This window comes from Kogia breviceps, chromosome 2, assembly GCF_026419965.1.
Source record: "Kogia breviceps isolate mKogBre1 chromosome 2, mKogBre1 haplotype 1, whole genome shotgun sequence".
NCBI classification, from domain to species: Eukaryota; Metazoa; Chordata; class Mammalia; order Artiodactyla; family Physeteridae; genus Kogia; species Kogia breviceps.
In genome coordinates this window covers 148,668,197-148,675,071 of record NC_081311.1, presented here as the reverse complement: position 1 = coordinate 148,675,071, position 6,875 = coordinate 148,668,197, and the positions used below count along the sequence as shown (strand labels likewise).

Here is a 6,875-nt window from a genome sequence, read left to right as displayed (position 1 = left end):
ACATATTTGAGCACTATTAGATGCAAGTCAGAGTTGACACTGATACCTGAAGATCTGAAGCAACATCATGCCTCTGCTATTGGAACAGAGGTATATGGAGGCCAGGTAATAAATGGAGTTATGGCCAGAGTCTGGCCCACAGTGGTCCCCTGGATTCACTGATTAACTTGGTAGTCCTTCACCCAGTCCCAAGTGTATAATTGGGATTGACAAAATTCACAGTTGGAGCCATTTCCATATATTGTCCTTGGCCTGTGGAGTGAGAGGTATCATAGTGGGGGAAAGTCAAGCAGAAGTCTTTGAACCTGTCTCTCCCAGACAAGAGAGCAAATCTAAAGCATGAAATCACAATGCCTGGGGTATGGTGGAGCTAAAGGATACAGAAGTAATAGTTCCCATCATATCTCCATTTAATTTGATAGCCTGGCACCTGCAGAAACCAGATGAATTAGCAGAATGACTGTAGACTACTGCAAGTTCAAACAAGAAGCAGCCCCAGTTGCAGCTGCCATGCCAAGCATAGTATCATGGCTAAAGCAGGTTAATAGGACCTCAGGTACATGGTATGTAGCCATTGATTTGGAGTAAGCATTCTTTTCTATCCCAGTCAAGAAAGACAATTAGAAATAGTTAATGTCCACATGAAATAAACTGACAACAACATGCACTGACACTCTAGCCCCAGGGCTATGTTAACTCTCCTCTTTCAAAATACAGTCCAGAGACATCTAGATCATCTGGAAATTTTGTCGAAGGTCATATAGATCCATTATAACAATGACATCATGCTGATCAAACAGGTTGAGCAAGAGGTGGATAGCATGCTGGCGGAAATGAACCCTATGAAAGATCAGGGACCTATCCCTTCATTAAAGGTTTTAGAGTGCAGTGTTCTGGGAACTGATAGAACATCCTCTTCAAAGTAAAAGACAAATTGCTGCCTCTTGCATCCCCTACAAAAAGGAAGAAAGCACACGGCCAAGAGGATGCTTTGGGTTCTGTAAACAACGTACTCCAGACCTAGGAATATATTTCTAGCCTATAATACCAGGTGCAACCTGGCACAAGAAAGGGCTCTGCACCAGGTATGAGCTATAGTGCAAGCAGCATTCATACTTGGGCTAAAGGAACTGGCAGATCCTATGGTGTTAGAGTTGTCAGTTTTGGGAAAAGATGCAGTATGGAGTTTATGGAAATCTTAGTAGGAGAATCACAGTTCAGGTTCCTAGAGTTCTGGATCAAGGTTGTACAACTTTTGAAAAATAGCTCTGGCATGCTACTGCTAAAAACGGAATGCTCGATCACGAGACACTTAGTGGTACAAAGTGAAACGTGTCTTACTGAACCCACCATGTCAGAAATTTTGGGGGCCCAGTCACAAGATGAAAGCATTATATTTGGGATAAAGCATGAAGACCAGACATAGTGCAGACCTTGACATCACCCATCACAGTTGTATCAATACTCTTCTCTCAGCTCATATGGATGGCCATGTGGGGTAGGAGGTAGGGTCTTGAACAGCAAGCTGAAGGAAGAAAAAAATGGCCAAACGTAGTTCACAGGTGGGTTGGCTAAGTATGTGGATGAAGGCTTAAAATGGACAACAGCTACATTAAAGCCTTAGTCAGGAAGAGCCTTGAAGACAGAGGAGAGGGAAAATCTTCCCAATGGGCAGAGCTTTGGGTGGTACACATGGTATGGAGGGAAAAGTGGCCTGACTTTCAAATATTATCTCATAGGCAATGGCAAATAGCCTGGCTGGCTGGTCAGATGTCTGAAAAGAAAAGAGATTTAGAAGGTTGCAGACAAGGAGGTCTCAGAGACTTAGAGATATGTGGATATAAATACTGATGTGGGCAAAAAGTGTGAAGATCTTCTTGTCGCATATCAATGTCCACCAGAAAGTATACATTATAGAAGAAGAACTAAACAGCCAAGTAGACAAAATTACTCAGCTAGTTGATGTTAGCCTGTCTTTGTTAGCGGCCACCCCAGGGCTGGCATAATGGACACATGAATGAAATGGCCATGGTGACAAGAATGGAGTCTATGAAGTGGGCCTATCAGCACGGAGCCCACTTACCAGAACTGACCTGCCTACTGCCTCATCTGAAAATTCAACCTGCCAGCAGGAGAGACCAATGTTGAGCTCCTAATATGTCATCACCCCTACAGGAGATCAAGTAGCCCTTGGCCGCAAGTTGACTACATTGAGATCATTCCATCCTGGAAGATGCAGCATAGGAATAGATTACTTATTTTGGGTATGCATTTGCAGCCCACCAATCTTCACCTAGCACAACCATCTGGGGACTTACACAATGCCCGATCCACAGGCATTGACGGAATACAATACAATATAGCATCCAACCAGGGAAATCAGTTTACAGGAACTGATTTACAGTTTTCAGGTGAAGGAAGGTGCCTGTGGCCATGGGTTCCACTGATTGCACCACATGCTGCACCTCCCAGAATCTGGTGGCCTAGTATAGCACTGGAATGGTCTGCTCAGGGTGAAGTTCAAGTACTTTCTAAGAGACAATACTCTGCAAGAATGAGGTACTGTTCCCCAGGATGCAGTAGACCTTGATATGGCTCAGGATCCCAGATAGAAACAATAGGTGGGGCCATAAACAATGGCTTAAAACAGGAAATAGCCCCATTTACCATCATTCCCAATGACCCACTAAGGGACATAGTACTTCCCATTCCTGCAACTCTGAACTTTGTGGAATTAGAGGTTCTAGTCCCCAAAGGTGGTATATTCTTGCTAGGGGACACAGCATGGGTTCCACTGAACTAAGCTTCATCTGCTGCCTAGGAACTTTGGAATTCTTGAGTTCAGGGACAAGTAGGCAAGGAGTCAACACGCTGTCAGGGAAGCTAACTCTGATCATCAGGAGGAGGCAGGCTTGATGTTATTCGACGGAGGCAAGTAGGAATACATGTGGTACTCAGGTGACCCACTTGTACACCTCTACCTTCTCCAATAGTGATTGTAAATGGACAAGTGCAGCAACACCTGCCTGAGAAGGGGATTGTTACCAGGGGCTCAAATTTCTCAGGAATCAGGGTTTTCACACCACAAGTTTAATTATTGAGACCAGCAGAAGTGGTAGCTGAGAGAGAGAGGAAAATTTAGGATGAATAGTGGAGGAGAGAGTCAATGAGTTCAGTTGTGGCTCAAGACCAACTGCAAAGATGGGGACTCTAGTTTGTCCCACTAACTTCTATCTTTGAAGTTTCTCTTCAGGAAGACAAGAGTTCCCTAAATGTGTATGGAGAGTGAATCTACATGGTGCAATGGGTGGACTGTGATAAACACAGAGATGTGCTGCTCAGATACAACTTCAATAAATGGCTTTTTGCCTGGTTACAAGGGGTGTGGTTAGGTGACAGCCTTTAACTGTTACTATTTTCAAGTTCACCTCAGGTTTGTTTTTTTTTTTTTTTTTTTTTTTTTCCGGTACGCGGGCCTCTCACTGTTGTGGCCTCTCCCGTTGCGGAGCACAGGCTCCGGACGCGCAGGCTCAGCGGCCATGGCTCACGGGCCCAGCCGCTCCGCGGCATGCGGGATCTTCCCAGACCAGGGCGCGAACCCGTGTTCCCTGCATCGGCAGGCGGACTCTCAACCACTGCGCCACCAGGGAAGCCCCTCACCTCAGGTTTTGAGTTGAGGCCACACGCTTCTCAGGGAGGCTCTGGCCAATGACTGAGCAAGACAGTGTTGTAAAGACCTCGCCATTGTATCCCAGGCAGGGACTCTTCATCTTTGCTCTGGAGCTACCCCTACCCCATCTAGTTTTCTCCCTTTTCCTTTCATCTTTTTTACATTCTTAATTTTATCACTGTTTACTTCCTTGAGGACCCAAATGACAAACCTAGTCTCTCCCAGTTCCACCCCAGCCCCCCTAGGTTCAACTCCAACTTTCCTATTTCTGTTGATAATTGTAGAGGTGGTATTGTGCTTTTTTCAGGTTTGGATACAAAGGCTTACCAGATTCATCTCCTATTATTACAACTAAAATCTATCCACTTAAATATTTTAAGACACCAAAATGCACCTTAAGCTATGGCCAAATATCTTACATATAAAAAAGGATAGATAATACTATCATATGGTAGGAATTATAACAAATGTATCAAGCGTATCAAAACTAATTCAGTCTTGGGCTTCCCTGGTGGCGCAGTGGTTGAGAGTCCGCCTGCCGATGCAGGAGACACGGGTTCGTGCCCTGGTCCGGGAGGATCCCACGTGCCGCGGAGTGGCTGGGCCCGTGAGCCATGGCCGCTGAGCCTGTGCGTCCGGAGCCTGTGCTCCGCAATGGGAGAGGCCACAACAGTGAGAGGCCCGCATACCGCAAAAAAAAAAAAAAAAAAAAAAAAAAAAAAAACTAATTCAGTCTTAAAACTATTCTGTGGGGTGGGTACTATTATCAGTCCTATCTAACGTATCAGGAAATGGGCACACAGTGTGAAGTAACCTGCCTAAGGTCAATCGTCCATGAGTATATCAATAGATTCATAATTTAAACATAAGTTGTGCCCCAGTGTCTTTACCCATAATCACTTTACTCTTCTGCCTCTAGGAAGGGTTTAGCAGTACTCTAACATTGTAATAAATCAGTGTTTGGAGAAACAAGGACTGGTTTATACACTTGTTTTGAGGAACATAAAGATACAGTTGTTTTAGGAAAAGATAGTTTCCAAAACAGTAACAAGCAGTTAACTTTTAGGTTTTGCTACTGTTGAAAAGTAATGTTTAAGAAAATACTTCGACTGATTACCTCTGATTTGCGTACAGACTGCTATTTCCAAGTCGGTCAGGCAATCTCCTTCTCCTCAGCATATCTCGCCAGCTGGTAACTTAACCTAAAATAGAGGTACCATCTTCTCTACAGAATTAGTTTCTTCTCATTATTTCACTCTGTAGTCCAATATTCTCCCATTCACTTGGGCTGGAAATCTTGGAATTTAGTTGGCACTTAACCTTTGGTAACATTTTTGCTTTTTTTGGTTCCTGGTTTAACTATTGTAAAAAGTCTGAAGAAGGTGTCTGCTCTCATTAAGACTTTCACGGAAAAGTGACTACACTAAGGCCTACTTTTTTGCCAACTGCAGAGAAATAATTATAGATTAAAGTAAATTTTAAAATCTCTTAAACACAACCAAGTTTCCGGCAGGCCTCCAGCACGCTCTCTCTGGCGCTTATCCAGAAGAACTACAATTCCCGTCGTGCGTTGCTGCCTTCTCAGCCTACCATTGTGCGCGTTATTTCCGTCCTCAGTGGCGGTGGGTTCTGGATTTTGTAGTTTATGTCAACTTCTCTTTTGTCGGCATCTTGGGAAGGGAAAAATGTGGCCGGATCGACGGCTTTGTATCTGGTACTACAAGATTGTATTTTAAATAAATTAATAGGATAACGTAGCAAAGTCAGTTTAGCGTCAGGTTTTTATGTATTTCACGTTCCGCCTTCCTCTTACCGCCGGGCCGGGAAGGGGAAGTGACGTACGTCCGGTGTAATGGCGGCGCGGTGGAGTGCCAGGTAATTACCGAACTCCGTAGACTCGCTACAGGTAGCGAACTGAAGTGGGGGTGGTGGGTTGCCAGACCGGGTGGGAAGTGAAGGGGAACCAGGAGTGGGTGCGGGTTCGCTGGTACGGCCGTGGGCGACTCTGGGGTGCGCTTGGGTTTCCCGACGCGCGCTGGCGCGTGAGGTTGGGCTGTGAGTGTCGGTCGGGCCGAGGAGTCCCAGCGGGTGGGGTGGGGAGGGGGCAGCGGTGAACTCCCGCCCCGCCTGCGCGGACAGAGTAGCTTCCTCGAGAGGTTCCTGGGCCTGTTCTCCGCGTGGCTTTACTGTGGAATCCAGCACCAGTGTTGGTACTCTCGCCTTTCGTGTGCGTGTGTTTTGGGCGCGGATCACTTAGAGCTTCCCGAGTCGTTTGGGTTTCCTAAGGCCCTTTTCTTAGTGCCCCGGCCCCGGGCCACGGTTGTGGGATCCATGAATGGTAGTTAATCTAAAAATAGTGAAAGTTTCACTCTCATTCCTCTTTGCGGCGTAATGTGACTGATTCTTTAAAATTTCATTGGTTTCTTTTTCATTCATTTGCCACGTAATTTCTGACGCTTACTAGTGTTTATTAGTGGGGACTGTTCGTCCCTCATTACATGTGTTCTTCCTCTGTCATCTTTATCCTTCCATAACCTGAACTACCACCAATAAGGTGATAACTCCCAAACATGGGTCTTCAGCCTCCACATCTTTATCGAGCTGTAATCCTACAGTTCATTTGCACGTAACGGTAATATAATAGCATATTTAATTTTACTGACTCCAAGCAATCATCAGTTTACCGATTTTCGCTTAATTCTTAAAACAATTCTTTGAGATAAATGGAGAATGAAAAAAAATGGGGAAGTTCTATTCCAGATGCAAGAATTAAGTGATTGAAAGTGTGGTAAGAGTTTGCTTTTTTAGGTTTCCACAGACTAGGAATAGCAGATAGAGAAACAAGCAAACTTGGACTTAAGAAAACCAGTTAACTGGCCTCCTCCTTATCTGTATTTAAACTTGTTTTAGGATTGCCAGTTCACCTCAGTTAACATCTTACTGTGGAAAAGTGGATTTAGGATTGTCATTAAAAGTGTGGTCTTGATTACAAGAAGCGTTTAGTATCTGTAGGAGGAGGAGGCCTACTTGAATTGGTACTGGATGAAGGACTAGTAAACCAAAGATTCCAGTCTTGTTTCAGAACTTATTAGGTCTGTCACTTGGGGCAGATTACCTAACATCTCTAGTCTCGGCTTCCTCGTCTAAAAATTACAGGTTGTTTTGAAGTTGAAGAACAATAATGCATGTAAGGCACTGAGACTTC

At 44.7% G+C, this 6,875-nt stretch overlaps 1 protein-coding gene across 3 annotated transcripts in view; it reads left to right on the top strand.

Annotated features, from left to right (window-relative positions):
• The first annotated feature begins 5,325 nt into the window (after positions 1 to 5,325).
• CWC22 (CWC22 spliceosome associated protein homolog) overlaps positions 5,326 to 6,875 on the top strand; it is a 63,092-nt gene continuing 61,542 nt past the window's right edge. Inside the window, exon 1 of one of the 3 annotated variants that reach the window (XM_059053597.2) lies at positions 5,326 to 5,545. The gene's annotated coding sequence lies outside the window, so the exon portion shown is untranslated. Of the gene's footprint in view, positions 5,577 to 6,875 lie in introns of all 3 variants that reach the window. The other 2 variants (XM_067026412.1, XM_067026411.1) reach the window with 2 other exon arrangements.